We start from the raw sequence: 22,562 nt of genomic DNA on the forward strand, positions 1-22,562 counted from the left end.
AGCATTTTCTGAACCATTCTCTAACTGAACACTGGATTTGGGTTCCTATTTGTGTTGTTGCCAAGTGACCCCAACTTCCTAGTTTGGGCTGAGGAGGATGACCAGAAGCTGGTAAAATGACATCCCCTGCGCATGCTGGAGTGAGCACGCTCAGCTCAAGGTGCCCGCGTCTTAGCACTCAGCGCACGGACACTCCCCAGAGGGATTTGTTTTCAGCAACAACACGTACGTTTGTCACATGAACGTAATGCTATTAATTGGATTGTATTGGTTTTGTAGTTTTATTTGCATTTAATTTGAAAATTTGTTCTGGTTTGATAGTTGCTTAAAAGAGCAATAAACATAAGAAGTTTAGTTGTACATTTATACATATTTAAATAACAATTTTTAATGTCATGCAATATTATGTCTTGAGTTTTTTTTGTTTTTTCCCTTCTCATTCTTTGAAAGCAAACCATATAATTAGTTGATTTTGAGAAATGCTGTAATGGGTTCTGCTCACGCGACTACCTGTTGGGGGCAGGGTTTGTCAGAGACCGAAAGCCCCTTGTTGTATGCCTACTGTGTGCACAGGTGCTCCGCAGACCTTACTAGCCTGACGGCAGCCCTGCCTTCCTCCCCTCATCCTGCCACCTGCTTGTTGGTCAAATGTGAGCAAGTTGTAGATACGTTTCCTTGTCTAACCTACTTGGTGTTTGGATTTATGGATCTCTTTAGCGCCTTCTGGCTCTAAAATTTGAGCCTACGAACCCTTCAGATTCCTGCCATTTGTTTATTTTTCCACTCCGTCACCCCACCTGACACATAAAATTGGATTTATTTTTTCCAGCGTCTTAGACATCACTGACGACGCTGCTATGTTTGAGTTCATTCAATCAGTTTTCTTGAAACATAAACTCACTTCTCTTATTGGAAGTTGTAAAGTCTTTTATTTATTTTTTTTCCTTGAAAGAAAAGAAATATAAAAGGAAAGCACTTAACCCAGACCTTTGGGCATATAGAACTGATATATCCCCTTTGAAAGGATGTTAAGATCTCCAACAAAGGCTGCTGGACAGAAGGCTGGGCCATGTTCACTGTCCTCTCCTTCCCTCTGATCCTGGGGCCATTAGTTCTCTTCATTGGTGTAAAATCTCCCCAGCACCGTGACAGACCTGGGGCGTGCGTGATCCACCGCAGCCTTGCATATCCTTGCCATGGGGCTCTGGGGGAGCTGGAAGAACTCAGCTGTGGGCAACACAGTTTGGGCGCCTCGGGGCACATCTTGTGCTTAATGAGCAGGCGAGCTTGTTTGAGGCTTCGTAATGCACTCCCCGATTATTAGCTTCCTTGATTTCTCTGGGCTGGGAGCTCTAGAGGTGGAGGGAAAATCAGAAAGAAAGAGGGAGCGCTCTCCTGATGGACTACAGTGGGCTTGCCTCCCAAGGGGTCAACTAGGCCCAACAAAAGACCTAAAATCAATCGTCAGAAGTTTCCAAATAAATGGCCCATTTAAGAAAATTCCTCTCTCATGAGTGATTAATCCCAGCTGTTGTATGCTGGGTGGCAGATTGGAAAAAGTGAATGTAATCTTCTAATAACTTTTTGGTTGATGGGGTGTAGGTGAACTCAGGTTTGATTTGAAGCAAAAAACTATGTCATGAAGAAAAATGTTTATAGTTGCCATTTGGTTTAAAGAGCCCTGGGACTCCCATCTATATTATGAAATATAGTCTTAGGACAAAAATATTTAGCTGCGCTTGTGTAAATTAAAATCTAGTTTCTCCTTAGGCTTATGATTTGAAGTCAAATTTCTGACTGAAGTGAGATAATTAAAGGAAAACAGAAGCAAGAGGATGATAGCTATAGCCCACATCCTTGGCATACAGAAAAGCCCCAGCTCTTTTTCTTCTGCTCAGCATAGACTGCAGATTTATCATCAGGACAGCAAACATATTCAAGGGGAGGAAAAGAAAGAGAAGTTACGTATAAGCCGCATGACAGCATCTGTCACAGAGAAGCAAATGAATATTCTTATAGAGACATTCCATTTAAAGGATTGCTTTTTATTGTCCTTTGAGTTGCTTTATGTTCATTTAATAAGCAACACTGAGTTCAAAGATAGCTCGGCCCTTACAACACTCACATTACAAAGTGATATTCTTGGCACCGCGATGCAGTGGGCTGAGAAAGTAATTACATCACCGTACCTGTCAGAAGCTGGGGCAGCCAGTGCAGGGGCTGGGTGGGAAAGCACTTAGAGATGGAAGACTCACAACTCTAATTAACTACTGCTTACTCAATGATCTCTGACGAGATAAATTGTACTGGCTCCATGGAGCCTGAAGTAGTGTGTAAGATGGATGGTGTCATAATAGGGGGAACAGTGGAAAAACATTTATTTTTATACACTGAAAAATTAACAGGCAGTGATAGTTTAAGGATAGATATAAATATTTGACAGCATGAGCTTGCTAGGAACAATAGAAAGTCAACTAACAGTTCTAGGTGATTATTCCTTTCAGCTCGGTACTTGGCTGCCAGGGGTAATTTTGTTATTATTTCCCTCTCCTTCTCTCCACCCACAAGAAAAATAAGAAATTCATCAGTAGTTTGTGTACTTAAAATTGTGAACTTGCTGACCTCATTTTTATGAGCTGAAGAAGGATTGAAGCAGGGCCTGCGTTCCCTGAATGCACTGGGTTTCGGGTCGTCTTTCATTAGAAACAGGACCCTGTATTTTCTGGGGTTCTTTGGTGTGTGAGTGATTCTTTTGTACTTTGCACTGATCAGTAACATAGGTTTAATTTCACGCAAGACTTCTTGTTTCTAAGTGGTTTTAAGCAGTTTCTTTGGGCTAAATTCTGAGCTCCTTTGCACCCTCCATGTAATGACATGAAGGAGGAGCTGGGATATCGGTGAGGAAACCACAGTGGCAGGCTGAGACCTTAAAAGCTGCCCCTGGTTCTCAAACTGCGCAAAACACAGTAATTTTTCTCTTGGCTTTGCCATTTCTTCTTTTTCCCCCCTCCTCTTATTCCTAAACTTAGATGAAGATGAAGATGAAGAAATTTGGCAGTAGAATCAAGCAAAGCTAAGTGGTCCGGTCTCCCAGCCCCCTTCACCCTGAAGAAAGAGCCAGAGTATAAGTGACCAATTCAAACCAAGAAGAAGGAGGCTGGAGCTATGTGAACTGTAAGGATCTGTACAATGTTTCAACATCCCTCTTTGTTCCATAGATTCTATAGAGCATTTGACTTAAAAAAACAACAACTTAAGCAATATGATCCTCTTTCTAATTCCAGTTTTATGCAAAACCTCAATACTGAGCCTCCTCCTACCTTCCCTCCGTAGCCTCATTTTTTGGGGGTGGGGCAGACAGAGGTTTGGTTTCAGGCCCCCACTCATTCACCACAGCAGCGGTGTCATCACCTGCTTTCTGTATTGGCGTCCCATGGAAGTTTTCATTTAAAGAACAAGTTCTATGGCTTTAAAATATTTAAAAAACACGCTAGAACAATGATTTTTTTTAAATTATGCATCCCATTCATAAAATATGCTTTTCAACATACTTTCAATGTAAGTATATGTAATTGTTTTATACATGGAGCACTTTACCAATGTATTATATGTATTTCAAAATAGTTTGAATCAATTAAAAATGTGGTTAAGTAGAAACTGTACTATTTTCATACTGTATCCCAGTGGATCACCTTGTGTATCCCCCCCACCCCCCAACAGTGCTTGCCCTCCACTTTGGAGACCATTCCTAGAGTCATGTGCATAGTAGGCTGACTACTAGAACAGCAACCTCAAAATCTTGGTGACTTAACATAATAAACATTTCTTCTGGTGCGTCCGCTTCAGCAGGTACGGATGGAGCTTCCCCCTGGGGCAGCGACCTGTACCTCTTCCTTTGTGTTACTCTTTCGTTTTCTGGGAGCCTGTCCTTCACATTCCACTGGAGGCTGGGAATAAAGCACTACAAATAGAGAGGGAGGGTTTTATGCACTGAATCTGCAAATGATATACATAATTTACTTCCCCATTTCATTGGCCAGACTCAGCCACATGGCCACATCTAGAAAAGCAGCAAAAGATACTCAGACCAGGAGGAAAAAAGGGTTTGGCGAACGTCCACAGCGTTTCTGTCACCAGAATGAATGCTACCCTGAAGGGGAGATTCTCTTCTGCCCATCTCCCTGGATGTGAAATCTCACTTTTACTTTTAGTTCATTGAATGAGGCATTTAGAGAGGCGGGTATGAACCTGTTTTTCCCTTAGGGTGTATGTTCTGCTGATTGTAACAAAAACTCATCTAGAATAGCTAACGAAAAAGGGTTTTATTTTTCTCATGTCATGAGAACGTGGCGGTAGGCAGCCCAGAGCTGGTGGAGCTAGTTGCTTGAGACAGTGGGCAAGCACGCAGTCTCTTTACAGCTCCCTTTTCAGTGTTCTTATCTCTGGTGTTTATACTCATTGTCTCCAGATGGCTGGTCATTGTCCAGACATCTCATTTGTTTTTTAAAAAGGTGAAGAATGGATAACAAAAAACAAAATGCCGGTGACAGTTGAGTCTGTCCCATTTAGCAAGTCTCCCAGAGACCCCTTCTGGTAGACTTCACTCATATCTTCTTGGCCGTAACTGTGTCTCAAGACCACCATACCCAAGCATTGCTGCAAGGGAGTCTGGGAAATGATTATTTTAAGCTGGGCATATTGCCAACCTGAATAAATTAGGGGCTCCGTTACTTAGAAAAAGAGAAAAATTATCTGCAGCCATTTTGTAACTCAAAAAATCCAAACTGGTGAAAGGAGGATGGTATGCTACCAAGCTGAGTATATACCAAGGCATAAATTATGCTTTTCCAATTTTTTACCTGAGATCAAGTAGACTGCTAAGATCTCTTATAGCTGGCATTATAAATTAAGCCCTAGTTTCTTTGAGGGTGAAATTGTTTACATGTGCATTTCCTCTTAGTTAGCTATAATATAGATCTTTTGATACACATTTTCTAGGTAAACAGGAGCATAAGCTTTTAAAGCTCAGTCTTGTATTGGCTACCAAATGCTCCTGGGACAACTGACACATGACAGAGAGCATTAGGGACACACCAGCTATCCACATTCCACGTTCCCTAATATTGATCTGTACAGCAATCCAGTTCTTCAGAAAGCAAGTGCATAGCATTAGCTTGTTCTCCACAAACATGTCTTCTTGTTACATGTTTATGTTTAGCTATCTATCACTTTATATATAGATGTATATATATATATATATATAATTATATACAATATATAATATATTGTATATAAAATATACAATAATATATAATATATTATTATGTAATTATTATATAATATGTATGTATAAAATTCTTGCGACCCTTCATAAGTAGGCTTTGAAAAATATATTACCCTCCTCTCAGTTTCTTTTTTTTTGTTTTCTTTGCTTTGGCTGCTAGGAAACTCAGAGCCAATTTAGTGCTCATATGATAATGTCATATTTCAGATTCCTAATACAGTTATTTCTTTTTTTTTTTCTAAATAGCTTCTGATTTTTTTTAATAATTATTTTTTATTTTTCAATTACATTTGACATACAATATTATATTAGTTTCAGGTGTACAACATAGTGATGAGACATTTATATAATTTATGAAGTGATCACCCTGAGAAATCTAGTACCTATCTGACAACATACCTAGTTATTACAGTATTGGCTATATTGTTTATGCTATACTTTATAACTCTGTGACTATTTTGTAACTACCAATTTGTGCTTCTTTACCCCTTCCCCTTTATCACCCATCCCCCCAACCCCCCTCCCATCTAGTGACCCTCAAAATGTTCTCTGTATCTGTGAATTTGTTTGTTCATTTATCTTATTTTTTAGATTCCACATATAAGTGAAATCATTTGGCATTTGTCTTTGTCTGACTTGTTTCACTCAGCACACTACCTTCTAGGTCATTACATGTTGTTGCATTTGCAGATGGCAAAAGTTCATTCTTTTTTATGGCTGAGTAATATTCCATTTTCTACATGTACTACCTCTCGCTCAGCAAGAGGGGTGGAACACACCAAGTCCATATGCAGCTTGTTTGGGGTTTGTGAACCTGTGAAAGATTTTAGGAAAGTCTGCAGCAGCAGCCAACACAGGCTATTTGTAGGGAAAAGCCACTGGAAGTGGCTTGGTTGGGCCCACAATTGGGTGCGGGGAGGTGGGGGCTCAGGGAATTACCAGTGCAGGATGAATGGTGTGAGCCAGATTGATGGAGATTCAGATATCTTGGCCACCTGAGTCTGCACACTGGTAGTGGGGAGGGCTCAACAAAGGAACAGTGGCCTTCTGCCAGCACTTCTGTCTGGAAGGAAGCTGCCCCTCCAGCCCTTGCCTTGAAGCCAGACAACTCAGTTCTTCCCCATATGTCCCTGGTGCCTTTTGAGCTGCTGCCCCAGCACTGAAGCTCAGAGCAAGTGAGTCTGTCAGCGAGTACGTTCATGCATGGGCCCTTTAAGAGGAATGTCTGGGACTCCAGCCATCCTCTGTCTCAGTCAGCCACAATTTCCTCTGGTTCTCCCAGCCAGAAGTAATGGGGACTTCTCTCCCTGGTACTGGAACCCTGCACTGGGGAGCCTGGTGTGGGGCTAGGACCCCTCGCTCCTCCAGGGGAATCTCCACAGCTGGGATATTCCTCCCAATTTTTAACTGCCACGTGGGTGTGGGACAGCATGTTCCGCATCTCTGCCCCTCCTACCAGTCTCGAGGTGGCTCCTTCTGCACGTCCTTAGTTATAGGACTTCTGTTCAGTTAGACTTCAGGCGATTCTCAATGATGGTTTTTCAGTAATTTAGTTGTAATTTTTATGTGGTCATGAGAGAACGTGAGCACAGAGTTTACCTACTCTGCCATCTTGACTGGAAATCCTAATATCATTTTCTTAACTTCACTTTTAACTATCTGCTGTTGTATATGGATTTTTGTTATAAACTTCCTTTTGAAATATAGATAGAATAGGAATGACAAAAAAGTAAAAATAAATGAGGAAAATTTATGTTGTTTATTAGTGTCTTATTCTATCTGAAACATATCCTTTGGTAGGGAGCAATTTAAGCTGTCAGATTTATCTTGAAGTCTTTGGATTCTAGAATGACGCTTTTACTTTGCAAATAAATAAATTAGCTACATTTTCAATCTATTCATCTTTATGCATTTTAACTAGAGTTTACATCTTGAGGGGGGTTGGCATGAATGAGTAATTATCACCAAGATGAACAGTGATGTTTATTAAGATGGTGTTTTGTTTTTAATTTATTTTTTATTTAAACTTTCAGAGGGAAGAAGCAATTATCTCAGTCAGTCATCAACTTTGGAAAGATAGGGCCATTAAATTTTCCCCTTCTTTCAAAATAGTAAATTTTAAATGTGACAGGTAGTAAGTTATGCTCAAAGTAATACAACAGTAGTGTTAATGGGGAATGTAATTGAAACAAAATAAGCACCAGTGGGGAAGGCATTCACACCACTCACCTGAAACAGGTATCCCTTTTATAGACCTCACTGCAGATGCCCAGGACCCTGGGCACTCCTGCCCATTTGGCTTCTAGTTGCTGTGTGGGGTAGCCAAGAGACAGCTGCTTTTCCTGGGGGTACTAAATGGGGGTCGTGTGGTTTGGAGCTTGAATGAGTGGACTGGGTCGTCCATAGACTTGCAGTTGAGGTCCTTCATGGTATGTGTAGGTGTGGAGGTAGGAACAGAAGGGACAGGCAGGCCAGGGGACCAGGAGCCAGGGTCTGACTCTCCCCACCTCTCTACTATTTAAGTACTCAAGACTCCAGGGAGTCTGAGAAGCCTAAATTTTAAACTCCAGCTTTAGACATTTTTTTTTTTTTTTTTTAAGGAATCTAAAGGGCAATGCTGATGGGTGAAGAGCTGGAGACCTCTTGTGGGTAGATGTTGCCTATTTTTGAGTTGGTGGAGTGAGAAGAAGCTTTAAGACATATCGAATTAGGAACTCCATCTAGGCTTTTGCCCCTGGGCCATGAGAATGTAGGACTGCCTACAATGTTCCTTTCCTTCCTAGGCTCTGCTGTGTAAAGTCCAAACTCCTTCAGATACTCTTCAGGGTCCTACACTACCAGCCCCCCAATCTCTTTTATACTCTTGCATCATTCTTTCATGCACCCTGTGTCTCATACCTGTCTACTTTCAGTGTCCCACTTCCCTAAATACCATTGCCTGCCCTCTCATTCCCCAAGACAAAGGTTGTCATGCTTCATCGTTCTGGCGCCCTCACCTCTCATATCCAGTCTGTGAGTAGGTGCTCTGGAGTCATTCCTCTTCTCATTTCTTCATGGCCACCTGTCTGGTGCAAGTTACCATCATGTCCACATGGATCACTGCAGTAGCTTGGTTTCCCCACATCTACTCTGATCCTATCCAATCCCAATTCCAGTGTGTGGCCAGAATGATCTCTTTGAAACTGATATTTAATCAGGTCACTCCTTGCTTGAAAGTCTGCAGTGGCTACTGTGGTTAAATACCAACGCATGGCCCACAGGTTCCATCTGGTCTGGTCCTACCTACCTGTCCAGCCTCTCATCATACAACTCTCCTCCTCACTCTCTGCACCCCAGTCATACTGCTCTTCTCTCAGTTTCTTCCTTCGTCATGTGTCCCCCAGAGCTCCTGCCTTCAGCTGTCTGCTCAACTCACGTCTTCAGAGAAGAAATAAGTAGATTCCTCTGTAACATACCCTCATAGCACCACATAACTTTCAATCATTGCACTTCTTTCTGTTTGGAAGTATATGTTCATTTGTGTGATTGCTTAATTAATCTCGCTCTCTTTTGCTAGACTGTACTATATTCTATAGGTGCAGGACTGTATTTGTTTTTGCTCACCATTGTAACCCCAGGGTCTAACACTGCGCCTAGCGAAGAGCAGATACTCAAAACATGTTTGTTGAATGGATGAATCAATACATGTATGAATGACAATCTCAATGTGCTTTTCCACAAGGAAGTTGTTATAAAAGGAAAAGAACAATAAGTTATTAATACTTACTGTTTATTCTGTGCCAGACTCTGTTCTAAATGCTTTACATGTATTAACTCAATATGCACAACATATCTACAAAGCACGTTATATTATTACCCCCGTTTTACAAATGAGGAAACTGAGGCACAAAAAGGCAAAGCACCCACTTTTTTAGTGTAGGCTGCCTTCCAAAGAGTACAGTATAAAGAGAGGGGAAAAAAGAGTACTTGTACAGTGGAGAAAACTGACAAATACTACCTCAGCTAGGTTATCAAGGTCAACATCAACGGTCATCAGCATCAGTAAGTTCTATTGATAGTATGTTCCCTTGAGATGATGTGACGAAAGTGGTGTTTTCCCTCTGTGATCTTTCTCTCCAAAACACAAGAATAATCATAAGGAAAACGTCAGGCAAATCCCAACTGTGGGACAGTCTACAAAATACCTGATTTTTCTTCCTCATTACTGCCAAGGTCACTAAAAACAAGGAGAGTCTGAGGAACTGTCACAGCTAAGAGCAGCTTAAGGAGGCATAAAGACTAAATGTAGTATGGCATCCTGGATGGGATTCTGGAACATAAACAGATATTAGGTAAAAACTAAGGCAATCTGAATAAAGTATGGGCTTTCATTAATAAGAATGAATCAATATCAGTTTATTAATTGCAACAAATGAGCAATACTAATGATATAAGGTGTTAAAAACGGGAAACTGAGTGTGGGGTGTATGGGAACTCTCTGTTCTATCTTTGTGTTTTTTTAGTTTGTTGTTTTTTTTTGATAGACATCCAACTGTTCTAAAAACTAGTTTATTTTTTTTTAAAAAGCAAGGTCGCAGAGCTGGTAATGGATATAGCGAAGACTCGGTCCTCTGTTATCTGACCATATTCCCTGCACTTAACCTCTGCACTACCAGGTGAGGTGTTCTCTAAGGCTGTTCTTGGAAGACATGACAACATTCCAAATTCCAGCGTACAAATTTAGCATGGTCAGTCCAAATCTGGAGCTGATTCGCGGCAGTCTTGACACCCACAGAGGACAAATTCGGGGAACCTCCAGTAGCAGAGCCACCAGTGTGCTGTAGGAACAATATTCTAATGAGCTTGGAACATGCAGTGACTAATTGAAAGTGGGGAGAGTCCTTACACTCAGACCTGTGCTGGTCTGGGGCTGAAAGTACGGCAACTTCCCCAACAGCTTACGCTGAGAGAAGGGGTGGGCTCCTTGCTGATACCTGAGTGATCCTTTCCTCAGTTTCTTTCTGTTGAAATCCCACCTATGAACTCTAATACCCCTGTCATCATCCTTGAAGCTATTCTGATCTGCCTAGAAAAACTTAACCCTGGTGGTGTGAAGTCAGCAGTGGAAGAGCATGGGCTCTAGGATAGATGGGTGGGTATCCTGGCTTCTGCCCATCATGGTCATGTGACCCTCAGTCAAGTTTTCAACCTCTTAGAGGCTCGATTTACTCCTCTAAAAAAATAGGGATAGAAATTCTTACCTCTTAGAGTTGCTGTGAAAAATGAAAGAGAAAGGTGTATAAGGAAGCACCTAGCTCAGTGCCTTTCATGTAATAAATGCTAAGAGAGCTCCTTTGTCTCCTTCCCATTTTCCTCTTTATGGGGTTATCCCACATTATTACTAAGCACTGGTTTCAATCTCTCTTATCAGTTATAAACATTAATGTGCCCCCACAAGACCATATACTCTTTAAAGGGGAGAATCATGTTTAATTCATCTTTGTATTTCCAGTGCCTGAAACAACAGGGTAAGTTCTGAACAAATGATCAGTTTAACTGAACTGAATTGTACTGAATTGCAGAGGATGCATGTTTTTCAAGTGATGCTTGCTCTTAGGGAATAAGATAAAAGGAGATAAGCCCACCTAATGACCCCTGGGAGCTACTTTTCAGGCTTTCTTTCAACCTAGGTAGAGATTTTCTTGACTGACACGGTGGCATTTGTTTTCATTAGTTGACAAAGGACTTTAGTCATCACCTGTTAATAAAATGCTTCCAAGTTAACAGAGATCAGCTCACCAGTACCCTAACGCGTTTATTTCAGCCTGGGTTGATGCTACTCAGAGGGCAGAACTCTAGGGCAAGCCCAATACTGGTGATTAACACAGGTGAGGCAGCCAGTGGTGGTGACCCAAAGCTGGAAGACCTGGGCAGATTCCCTTGGCCCCTGAGCACACTGGGCACTGGTGCTGCGTTTTTGGTCCCTGTGTGCCACAGAGTAGAGGGCACAGAGGGGAGGCCAATGGGCACGATGCTGACATCCTCTGTTAATTTGCTAACAAGGAATTCCATGAAGTTAACAGCCACGTTTTGAGTGCCTGTTTTGGCAAAGCAGCATCATAGACAAGTGGATGTGATGTTATCCAAGCCATGGCTCATCCGAAGTGAAGTACTGCCTTCTTCATTGGTCCAGTGAGTGAACAAAGTTTCCACCCTGCAGAGGGAAGTGATGGGCTGGGGGAAAGGCACACATTTTGAGATTCTGGCTCCACTAACCAGCTGTGGGACACTGGACCAGGGAGCTAACCTCTCTCGTCCCAGGTTACACCTCTGTATAATGTCCTGACTCTTAGCTGCAGTGAGCACTCACGACAATGAACATACAGGCTCCTAGCACGGGGCCTGGGATGAAATAGCGCTCAGGAAACCCATTTTAAATCTTGGCAGTACTTACTCCTTTAGCCATGAAGCAATCTATTCATGTTTCAAGATTGAATTTCCTAGTTGTATGTTATTCTCAGGGTGAACATCAATTTCACATGATTTGTTTTTTATTAAAGCTCTAGCAATGGAGAGACCGATTGTTCTTGGACACCGAAGGCATAAAACATTTAGTTGTGTTCGTCGAAGAGAGGGTGGCGATTAGAGAATTTTATCGAATCTATTATCAGTAATTACAAAATATAGCCTGAACTATTATTATCGAAACTTTAAAGGAAAGTCACGTTATTGATAGTATGCTTATTAACTCGGTGGGTATGACACTTAATTAAAAACTAGTGGCGGGGGTCGGGCTGCCTTTGGCTTTTCTGTGTAATGTGTACCAAAGATTTTGCTGCAATGCAGAAGTGTAATAAATGCTTCTCATTTAATCTGGGAGTTCTGTAATTCCACAGTGCATATTTATGTGATGAATGGTTATCGTTGATCTCTTTTAAGTAATTACTTCTATCTATTTAAAAAAGAGACCTTGGTCACTTTGATTATAATGCGTGTGAAAGGCTGTAGCGGATAATATTGAAAATCATTGCTTCCTGTTTACCATTTTCATAAACCTGTAGAGCAATTCAGAAATTTTTAAAATTTCATTTTGGTTGAATAAAGCATAGTCTAGTGAGAACATTCTGTTTTATTATCAGTCAAAGGTACCTGTTAAAATTCATGGGACAATAAACTGAGATTACCAGAGAATACATTCAGAAGAGAAATTGTGGACGCTGAAAATCTGAAGTACATTCTAGGACTGAAAATTAATAATAACTGAGATTAGAATTGGTGGCAGATATGTCTGTATATGAGCCAGAGGAATGGATAGAAATCTAGACATCAAGAATTAATTTCAGACTGTTTATGTCATTTCATCTAGTGCAGACAAAAATATTCTTATGCGTCTGATAATGAAATGAAAGTTACAAATATGTTTTTTCCTCTTGTTATCTGGGAATATACAAGTAGAGTTCACAAATATTTTTCTAGTAATGCCTGTTGGAATTGTCCTTCTCAAGTGTGAGTGTCATCCGCACATTCCACACTCTTCACAGTGTTGGCACGTTGGTCCCTCATTTCTAGATTTACCTCCATCCTTGTAATGTCTTCCTGGACTCTGGTGAGAGAGGCCTCTCACTGCCATTCTTATGTTCCAGTCCACAAAATTCCAGTCCTTCGTGTCCCCCCATGTAGCCAGATCAGCTCCCCAAAGCTCTGCTCCAAATGTATCACTCCCCTTCCTCTCTGGAAACACACAGAACAATACTCTTCCCACAATGCTCCCCTTTTTCTAATACCTGCCTCATGTATACCCCTCCGTGTTCTATCCAATCGGGGTTCCCCTTGTTTCCTGAACACACATGCCCTTTGCTCTCCTGCCTCTGTGCCTTCATTCCTCCTGCTCCTTCAGCAGGAAACACCTTCTTTATTATCTCCATCTCCATCTGCCAGCGTGCTATCCTTTGGTAAAAACAGCTGCAGATACCAACCCATCACCGCTTCAACAATAACGACACATTTTTTTTTTTTTACTTTAATTAGAAAATCTCTATACCAACCTTACCGATAATTTGGAAACTAGAGAAGAAAAAAATTATGGCAGAGTCTGATGTAATTATTGATTTTCCCATTTTAAATTTTAAGATAATTGTGGATTCTTATGTGGTTCTAAGAAATTAACACACGTAATAATGCCATGTACTCTTCACCCAGTTTCCCCCAATGGTAACATCTTGCATAACTATAGTTTAATATCACAACCAGGAAATGGACGTTGCTACAATCCTCTGACCTTATTTGCATTTCAGCAGTATGACACACACACATTCGTATGTGTGTATTTGTGTGTGTGCGTGTATGGGCACATGTGCATTTAGTTCAATGCAATGTTATTACATGTGTAGACCGGCATGACCGCTGCCCCAGGCAGTACTAAGAACAGTTGCAACATAATGATTCCTAGCGTTGCCTTTCTGTAGCCAGGGCCGCCTCCCACCAGTCCCTCCCTAAGCCCTGGGAACTGCTAATCTGTTTTCCAGCTCTGTAATTTTCTCGCTTCAAGAATGTTATATAAATGGAATCGTACAGTAAACAAAAGTCTTGGATAGGAATTTTCAGTTATTTGTTGGGAAGCACTGTGATGTAAGCACCTCCTCCATCTTCCTTATGTCATCTTCAAGACAGGCTGTGCTGGTACTGTCGCCTTTACAACGGGGGCTCTACAGAGACCCTGTGTGATGGAATGCAAGTCCCTGGGAATTAGCAGACGTGTGAGGGAGAGGTTTAACTATCAAAAATACAGATTGGAGCCCATCAGACCTGGAGCTCTGAGGGGCAAGAGGGGTGCAAGTGACTTTGCATTACACGGTACTGGCATGGCTGCACCACTTGCCAGCTATGTAAGCTCAGTTTTCTCAGCTGTAAAGTGGAGCCGATGACAGTGTGAACGTCATAGGGTTGAGGTGAGGATGAGATAAATATATACTTTGTGTACCTTTTCTGACACATAGAATTTGAAACATCGTATCTCTTCAGGTGTAGATTTATTTAACAAACATTTATAGAGCAGCTCCTTTATGCCAGGAAGTGCCAGGGTCAGATCAATGGTGAGCAAGGCTAGAGGACCTTATGAGATGATACTTTCAGTTAAGTGTTTTCAGATAACACACAGAAGCAGAACTAGAGCATAATGGAGTCTGATCACTTTTCTACAGAAGTAGAGATTTTTAGTAAAATCATACTTCTTCTGCTTGAGGTCTTTTTAAAAATGTACATTAAAAGTATCCCTCCTTTGTTATCATTTAGTAATCCTCTCCATGTTGTTAATTCACAAAGATTGCAGTCCCTTGCTGCTAAACTCCTAGAGAGTAGGAAATAGTTTTGCATCACACCTTAAGAGTCATGTAGTCTGCAGCTTTACTGGTGGCCTTTTTTTAGAACGCAGGGCATTCAAATAGCAGTACTCAGCTAGATGTTAATTCTTATCTTTGTCTATAAATTCTTAGCGAAAAATGAAATTTAGACAACAATGAAAGACATATGCAAACTTAACAAAGATTATTATAATAAATACCTATTAGTTCCTTTCTCGGCTTAAATTTCGAATATTATCAATGAATGCTTATAATCTTTTCTATTTTGCTAATTTATGTACCCGGCAGCCCCCACCTCTATTGCCTGTTTCCTTCTCCTCTTTGATCAAAACCATTAATTATCGCCTACCTTTTAGAAGAAAAGTGTTAGTTGCTTCTTTGATCTTGAGCTCCTTCATTGGTAAAATAGAACTAAAATCTAACTTACTCCAAAGGGTTATTCTAGGGAACAGATAAGGTACAGACTGAAAGAACTGGTAAAACTGGTAACTTGCAAATATGAGGTATCCTGAGAGTAGCATAGAGGAATGAGCACATACTTGGAGCCAGTCCTGGGTTGAAATCCCAGCTAAGCCACCTACCTTGTGCTGGTTGTGTGACCAGGAACAAGAACTTGACTCAGTGTCCTGACACGTCAAACAGGAATGCCATTACATACATATGTCGGTGCCTCTGAGAGTGTGTTTTGGTTCATCTCCATGCCTCCTCCATCCCTGCTCCAATCCCTTCTCTGCTTTTCTCTGTGCTCTGGGTGTCTGCTCCCTAAGAATACATCATTCAGGCTCCCTTGCCAGTCGGCTTTGAGGCGGCCCGTGGGAGGTACTGGCAGATGAGACAGTGATAGGAAAGAGAGGCGGGCCATTTCTTTGCTCTCTCCAGCTTCAGTACCGAGACTCTGGCAAGGAATGTGTCTCTCCTTGAACTCAGTGTCCTGCATAGCCCAGCCACCTGCCCTCCTCTGCCCTCCCAAGTTCCAGTTCTAGCTGGACTCTGGGAACACTGTCCTTTCCTGGGGAGTGGTGACAGCTTCCTACTGCTGCTAGCCTCTGGGTGCCTAGCCAGCCCTTATTTGTTCCCTTAGTCCTATCTGTACCTCTGTGCTCTTCACTAAGGTGTGTTCCTTTGAACCAGCTGCACTGATCATTATTTCTGCTGGTACAGGTGGTAAGGGATTAAATTTAAACATAAATGGACACTATTTAACTTTGGATCCGGAACATAATAATAAACAAAGTGTTCTTAGGCTCTCATTCATCCACATTGTTCTGCTTCATTTTTGTACAGAGAGTACCTGCTTTTTATTCCTCATGGCTTACGTCAAATCCACTTTTTCACACTAAATGTTAAAACTAGAGTGAGCCTGATTCCTCGCACAGAGATTATGCTTCCACGGGTTCTCCGCTGCCAGCCCTTCCAGCCAACCTGAGACCCTCATCCCCTCCCTGGTTTGTAAACTGCAACTTTTTTGTAGTAAGTGCTACAGATCACATGCTAGTGAGCCTAGCTTCTCCTGGAGTTTTTACAGTCTGCTTTGAGGTTGAGAACATTTTGTTGTTTTTAGGATTCAGGCTTAGAGCTGGAAGCTGCCTGGGGAGGTCATCTCCTTCAGCTTCCCTTTTATATATAATCTCAACATCACTCATAGCAGATGGGTACCTTCTGCTAGTCCTTTCAAGCTCTAGGTAATTAAAAAATATTATTTGGAGAAAAATGAAAAGAAACCTATCCCCTTCTCCATGGTATCCAGGCATAGATTAAGATGCTGCCATTTGAAAACCTTTCTGGTTAGATGTTTCTTCTTCCCCGAAGGATTGAGTTAATGCAGTTAATTTTACAAATATCTTTTGGTAATTAGAAATTACTTTTTTATTATAGAATTTCCAAGAGGGAACGATTTGTAAATAAAGTTGGGTGACCAGAGACAAATAATGTGATTGCCAGTATTCAGGGTCTAATTCAAGTCTGTTTCCTGCCTTTGAACGCTTAGACTCCTGGGATTTTAGAGATGGAAGGCGCCTTACTGACCACCAGTTGATTCCTACTTACAGAAAGGCGACTTAGGCTCCAAGTCAGGAACTGACTTGCTCGTTGGAAAGATGTTGTTTCTAGTTTTTAGGGACAGTGAATTCAAAAGCATAATCTAAGTATTGCTACAGACCTCAAGACCTTGAGTATAGAGAAGGGTTCCCGTTTTCACTGACTCTTTTGGAAAGAAAAACAGAAGCTTGAGAACGCTGATTCACATGACTCTTGATTTAAAATTAAAATGACAATCCCAGTGTGTGTGTGTGTGTGTGTGTGTGTGTGTGTGTGTGTGTGAGTGTGTGTGTGCCGCTGATGGCTTGCTTTGTTTTTGCAAACAATCTTTGAGAACTATAATCTTCGGTTTCAGTTTTCTGAACATTTGTATATCAGCATTCCTTTGTTCTTTTCTTTTTCTTTAATAGCATTATCTTTGACTTATTCATGGCAGATACTTGTGTGAAAAATTATGAATTCGTTAAAAAAAGAAGAGACATTTGAGAAAAGCAGGGCCTTTTATTTATCAGCTGTTACTGGTACAAGGTCCCGGTCACATGAAGTTCTCAGGGGGAAACAAAGAAGACTGAGACCTGAAAAAGAAATAATTGGCTCCAAAATGCTTAGAGAACTTTTTGATGTGAAATTAATAAATACTTAATTAAACAACACCTAAAAATAACATTATGTCAACTTCATTAAGTGCTCAATTTAGTATGTAAGAGAATTTCATTATGTTGTAAAACATTTGAAAGTGAGATGTTCTCCTTTCACAAGTTCCCAAGGAGGCGTAATAATTGTCAAGAAGTCATTGATATGCTAAATTAAATGAGTTTTTGAGCCAAACAATTTTCAAGGTAAAATTGTAAATGAAAAGTTTGATGTTCATTTTTATTTTCCTGCAGAGAAAATTACATTGAATGTGTAACGAGGGTGCATTATGATATTATTTATGTGATGTGGGCTGAGGCCTCCTGAAGTATCAAAATACATGGGACCTTTGAGGGACTTAAAGCGTGTCCAGGGGTGACAGGAGAAGTAGGAGGAACATTTTGTAGTTTGCTAGAATAGGCTTCTCTAGCAGGAGTTGTGGTCACTATTTCTGTTAATACAGTGCGTCAGTTGTCTAGTGCTGTATAACAAAGTACCACACACTTAACAGCTTAAAACAACACATTTATTATCTTATGATTTTTGTGACTCAAGATTCAAGGCATCATTTAAATGGGGTCTCTGCTTAGGGTCTCTCAGGCTGCAAAGTGTCTACCAGGCTGTATTTTTATCAGGATCCTCTACATACGAAAAGTCTGCTTCTGAGCTCCTGCAGGTTGTGGGTAGAATTCTTATTCTTGTGGGTGTGGGACAAGGCAGACCTTCCCGCCAGCTGTCAGCTGGAGGTGACCCTTGGCTGTTAGAGGTTTTCCTTCCGCTATTCCTAGAGGTTGCCCGCAGCTTCTTGCCATCCTGGCCTGCCCAGTACATCTGCTACTTTATCAAGCCAGCAAGGAGAATCTCTAGAGTAAGCCTGATGGCAAGACAGTGTTGCATATCGTAATGCAGTTATGAGAAGGAAATTTTATGACCTTTGCCACATTCCATACATTCCAAGCAAGTCTGAAGTCCCTTCCGCACTCAAAGGGAGATGATTACACAAAAAATGTGAACACTAGGAGTTAGGGATCAGGGGAGAACCAACTTAGAGTCCATCCAATACATAGAGAATCTATTCTAAAAATCTATTCATTTGCTTAATTGATTCAGCTGTTTTTTGATTAGAATAGTTCTATTTGTGGAGAGAGTCATGGAACAAATCTGAGAATGACCAGAACCACACAAAAAGTTTATATACCCTCCTTTCAGTGCCCTTTTCTGGCCTTCTTGGGACCCTCAGTAAAAGCTTGCTAGCACCCAAATAATTAGCATTTCCCTAAAAACTGGCTTACCCAAACTTGTCTTTCTTAGTAGCAGTCCATGCAGAGGACTGCCCCCCTCCCATCAGCAAAAATTGCCCCACCTCTTCCATTCCCTCACGTTACTATAGGCAATTCGGAAACTGTTTTTATAAAGCAGCAAAACTCAGGAATTTGGAGTTGGTAATGATCTTAAGACTTTATTGCTTATCCAACACAGATTCTATTTCCATGATGATAGGGGGCAGCGCTGTGTCAGCCCAGGGTTGTAAGAATTATAAGGATTTTAGTCACTGAGGCAAGAGCACTTGGCAAGATGTTTGGGTACATTATGCCACTTCTAGGACACTTGGCTTGTTTTCATGAGTACTGGGACTCTGGCCAAAATAAACAAACCAAAAAAACAGAAAAACAAACAACCCCTCCCCCCCACACACACACATACAAAACCCCTGTGTTCTAGGAATTATCTGAAGCCAGTTGGATCCGTGCTTGTTCTTATGCCTTTGGCAGCTTTGCTAACTGCAGCCATCTTTCAAGTCATGCTTTCTCCTAGATTTTTGTGCTTATCCTTTGGATTTGACATTTCTTGTGAAGTTTACTTGGTACCTGTCTCTGGTCTTCCCATAACTCTGCCTTCCTTTCTGGATAAGGTTTTTCTGTGCCACTCATGCTTTCCTGGCATGTGATCTTAGCCCCACCCCAATTTTGACCCAGCCCTTCCCTTTAAGCATTGACGGATACCGTGATTTACCTCAATATGCAGCCCCACGCAGGAAATATTGGATTGTGTGGTTAAGAAAGGATTGATAGCTACTGAAACAAAATCTCAGAAACTTAACACACTAAGAATTTATTTTTTATCGACCCAACAGGATAGCACAGACAATTCTGGTCAGACAGTGGTCCCATAGATGCGGTGATACTGAAACCCAGACCTCTTCCATCTTGTGGCTCTGACATCTTTAACACACAGCTTTCTCCATCACTGTTTATCTGCATAAAGTCGTGGAAAGATTATGGCAGGTTGTATAGAAGGTTTTATGGGCTAAGCTTGGAGTAGTGTCCATCGATTCTCATTTCAAGTGGCCATACTCAGATACAAGGGAGTCTGGGAAATGTGATTGACGTGGCTAGGAAGAAGGGGGAAATTTAGCTAGCAGTTTCTGCCAAATGGAACGTTTTGGCAGCTCTGAACTTGTGTCCACATGCACGCTGGGAAAATTTAGTAGGCAGCACCTTTGAGGCAAAGGACAGTAACCAAATTTTTTGTTTATTTATTGAACATTTATGCAGAACTTAATGTTTCATGTACTGCTCTAGGTGCTTTTCAAATAATAACTCATTTAATTCTTATACAACCCTATGGAGATTCTGTTATTATTACCCTTATTTACAGATGGGAAAACTAAGGCACAGAGTAGTTAAGTAGACTGCTCAAGGGAATGGCACCAGCAAGTGGCAGGACTGGGAATTTAAACCCAGGCTTCCTGACTTTCACCACCAGGCTCCTCGTGAGAAACTTCACCCTCATAACACTTTGGAGTCATGGCGACTTATTCTTTTTATAGGTGGAAACCCCGAAATGTAAAAAGATTACATGACTTACCCAGGGTTCGTGGTTATTAACAGTAAAATCAGAATTCAAGTCCTTGTTCAATCTATCAACATTTTGTGCTTTTCCTGTATTTCTTCCAAAATAAAACTGTTGTTCTAAATGCTCTGTGTGTGCTTCCACCTACTGTGTTTCCCCAAAAATAAGACCTAGCCAGACAATCAGCTCTAATCCATCTTTTGGAGCAAAAATTAATATAAGACCTGGCTTTATATTATATTATGTTAGATAAGACCTGGTCTTATATTATAGTAAAATAAGACCAGGTCTTATATTAATTTTTGCTCCAAAAGACGCATTAGAGCTGATGGGCCAGCTAGGTCTTATTTTCAGGGAAACAGGGTACCTACCTATATTGAGTGAAATGGCAAATCTTAGGTAATTAGGCTCTGGGACTGGCTGGGGGCTTAACCAATATTTGAATGAGGAGAAATTGGCCATTAGCAGGGCGCTGTGTCGAAGCTGTACGTGTGCGTTCTTTAACTGAGCGAGTGTTTATGTTCCTGTATATCCTTTCCCAGCGAGCCTCCGAGCTTACCGGTGGGTATGTTCCAGGGCTTTCAGATGAGACCATCCCCTTTATGTTTTTGATTGATACTTTTGACCTGATAGTTCATACTTGATTTTGTATACATATTTATTTGCAGTGCTCTTTCATGAGAAGTAATTTGGGGATTTCTTTATAAAATAGTGATTGATTTTTATATGGAAAGCCATTATTTGCTTCTAACAGTGAGATCCTGAAAACAAGATCTGGGACTTCTCTGTCACTCAGCCTAGAATTGAACAATGAATGATCTTTTCTCTGGTGCCTTGAAACAATGCCTTATTTCCTCAAGAAGCCAAACTAACATTTAAGTAAATCTATACATTTGCATTCAAATCTTTATAAAATGAATTTTCCTAAGTGAGGAAAAGATATGACATTAAAGGACATTTTTTTCTTCCTGGTGTTCTGCTTAGTAAAGATGTTGGATTTTTATTTAACAGATGTATGGATGAAAAAGTGAGTTCTAAGTTAGTTCTGTCAACACTTTGGCCCCGAAGTAACAAAATTTAAAAAAAAGAACTTTTGTGTTTGTTTCCTTTTTACTAGAACTATAGTTGAAAACAGCTTTACTTGGGAAAATGTGTTTTGTGTGATGGCATAGTATCAGCTCTTTTACTGTGAGACTATGTGACTTGGATGGGTCCCAACTTCTCACTTCTGTGTCATGGACAATTTCTTTTTTCTTGTATTATTTACACATATATTTACTGTCAAGCTGCTAAACGATCCCCTTTCATAAGGTCTGGCTCACTGCTCTTCCCCTCAGGCTGGTTTGCTTGCCCAAGTCCTGCTGGGCTGGCTGACCCTGCTCAGCAGCCCGGGAATAGCAGGTTGCCAACTGTTGGGGCAACTGCTGTAAAGACCAGCAGGAGAAATGTCCTGTGGGCTTGCGAAGGAGCCCAGGCACCCAGCCGCAGTGGCCAGGGACACCCACTGTGGGACAGCTCAACAGAAAGATCTGCTTCATACACTTATCTCCACTTGAAGCAACTGGCAATGAGGCAGGCCTCCAATATTTACTGAGAACTTACTAGTCTCTAGTAGGCCCCGCTCTCAATGGTGTCCTCTATCTGTGTCACAGATCATGTGAATATTAAATATAGAAGGTGGTATTATGCTCATTTTCAAATAAAAAATTATCATATTGTATCATATATCATATCATATATCATATCATATATATCCTATCCTGTCCTATCCTATCATATCATATATCATACATGTTCTCTAAAGTTCCACGTCCAGTGATGACCACGGCTAGGATCAAAACCCAGGTCTTCTGAGTGAGCACCCTAAAGTCACTTTTTAGGATATAAATTAAACATTTTTAAAAAATACACTTCATCTTTTAAAAAATTTATTTATTTATTTTTTCAGTCACAGTTGACATTCAATATTTTTTTATTATTAAATTTATTGGGGTGACAATTGTTAGTAAAATTGCACAGATTTCAGGTGTGCAATTCTGTATTACATCATCTATAAATCCCATTGTGTGTTCACCACCCAGAGTCAGTTCTCCTTCCATCACCATATACTTGATCCCCCTTACCTTCATCTCCCACCCCCCACCCCCCTTACCCTCTGGTAACCGCTAAACTATTATTTTATATTTGTTTCAAGTGTACAGCATAGTGGTTAGACATTTACATGATTTATGCAGTGATTTCCCTCCGATTATTACCCACATGGCACTATGTGTGGTTGTTGCAACATTGTTGACTGTATTCTTTATGCTGTGCTTTACATGCGTGTGACTATTTTGTAGCTACCAATTTGTATTTCTTAATCCCTGCACCTTTTTCACCCAGCTCCCTAACTCCCCTCCCCTCCGGCAACCATCAGT

General features: G+C 40.9%; 1 protein-coding gene and 1 long non-coding RNA gene across 4 annotated transcripts in view; one reads left to right on the forward strand and one right to left on the reverse strand.

The window, feature by feature from the left end:
- Positions 1 to 22,562, forward strand: part of SCHIP1 (schwannomin interacting protein 1) — a 670,730-nt gene that overhangs the window by 33,060 nt on the left and 615,108 nt on the right. The window lies entirely within an intron of this gene.
- On the reverse strand, positions 902 to 15,671 carry LOC141570511 (uncharacterized). Of its 2 annotated transcripts, none has more exons than XR_016019653.1 (2): positions 15,204 to 15,671; positions 902 to 3,961 (listed from the first exon to the last, which is right to left on the reverse strand). It is a non-coding gene; the product is annotated as an uncharacterized LOC141570511 (long non-coding RNA). The 2 variants fall into 2 exon arrangements; XR_016019654.1 differs by lacking the exon at positions 15,204 to 15,671 and adding an exon at positions 8,281 to 9,024.

Source organism: Rhinolophus sinicus, chromosome 17 (genome assembly GCF_057876585.1).
Source record: "Rhinolophus sinicus isolate RSI-liver-muscle chromosome 17, RSI-T2T, whole genome shotgun sequence".
Classification (NCBI taxonomy): domain Eukaryota; kingdom Metazoa; phylum Chordata; class Mammalia; order Chiroptera; family Rhinolophidae; genus Rhinolophus; species Rhinolophus sinicus.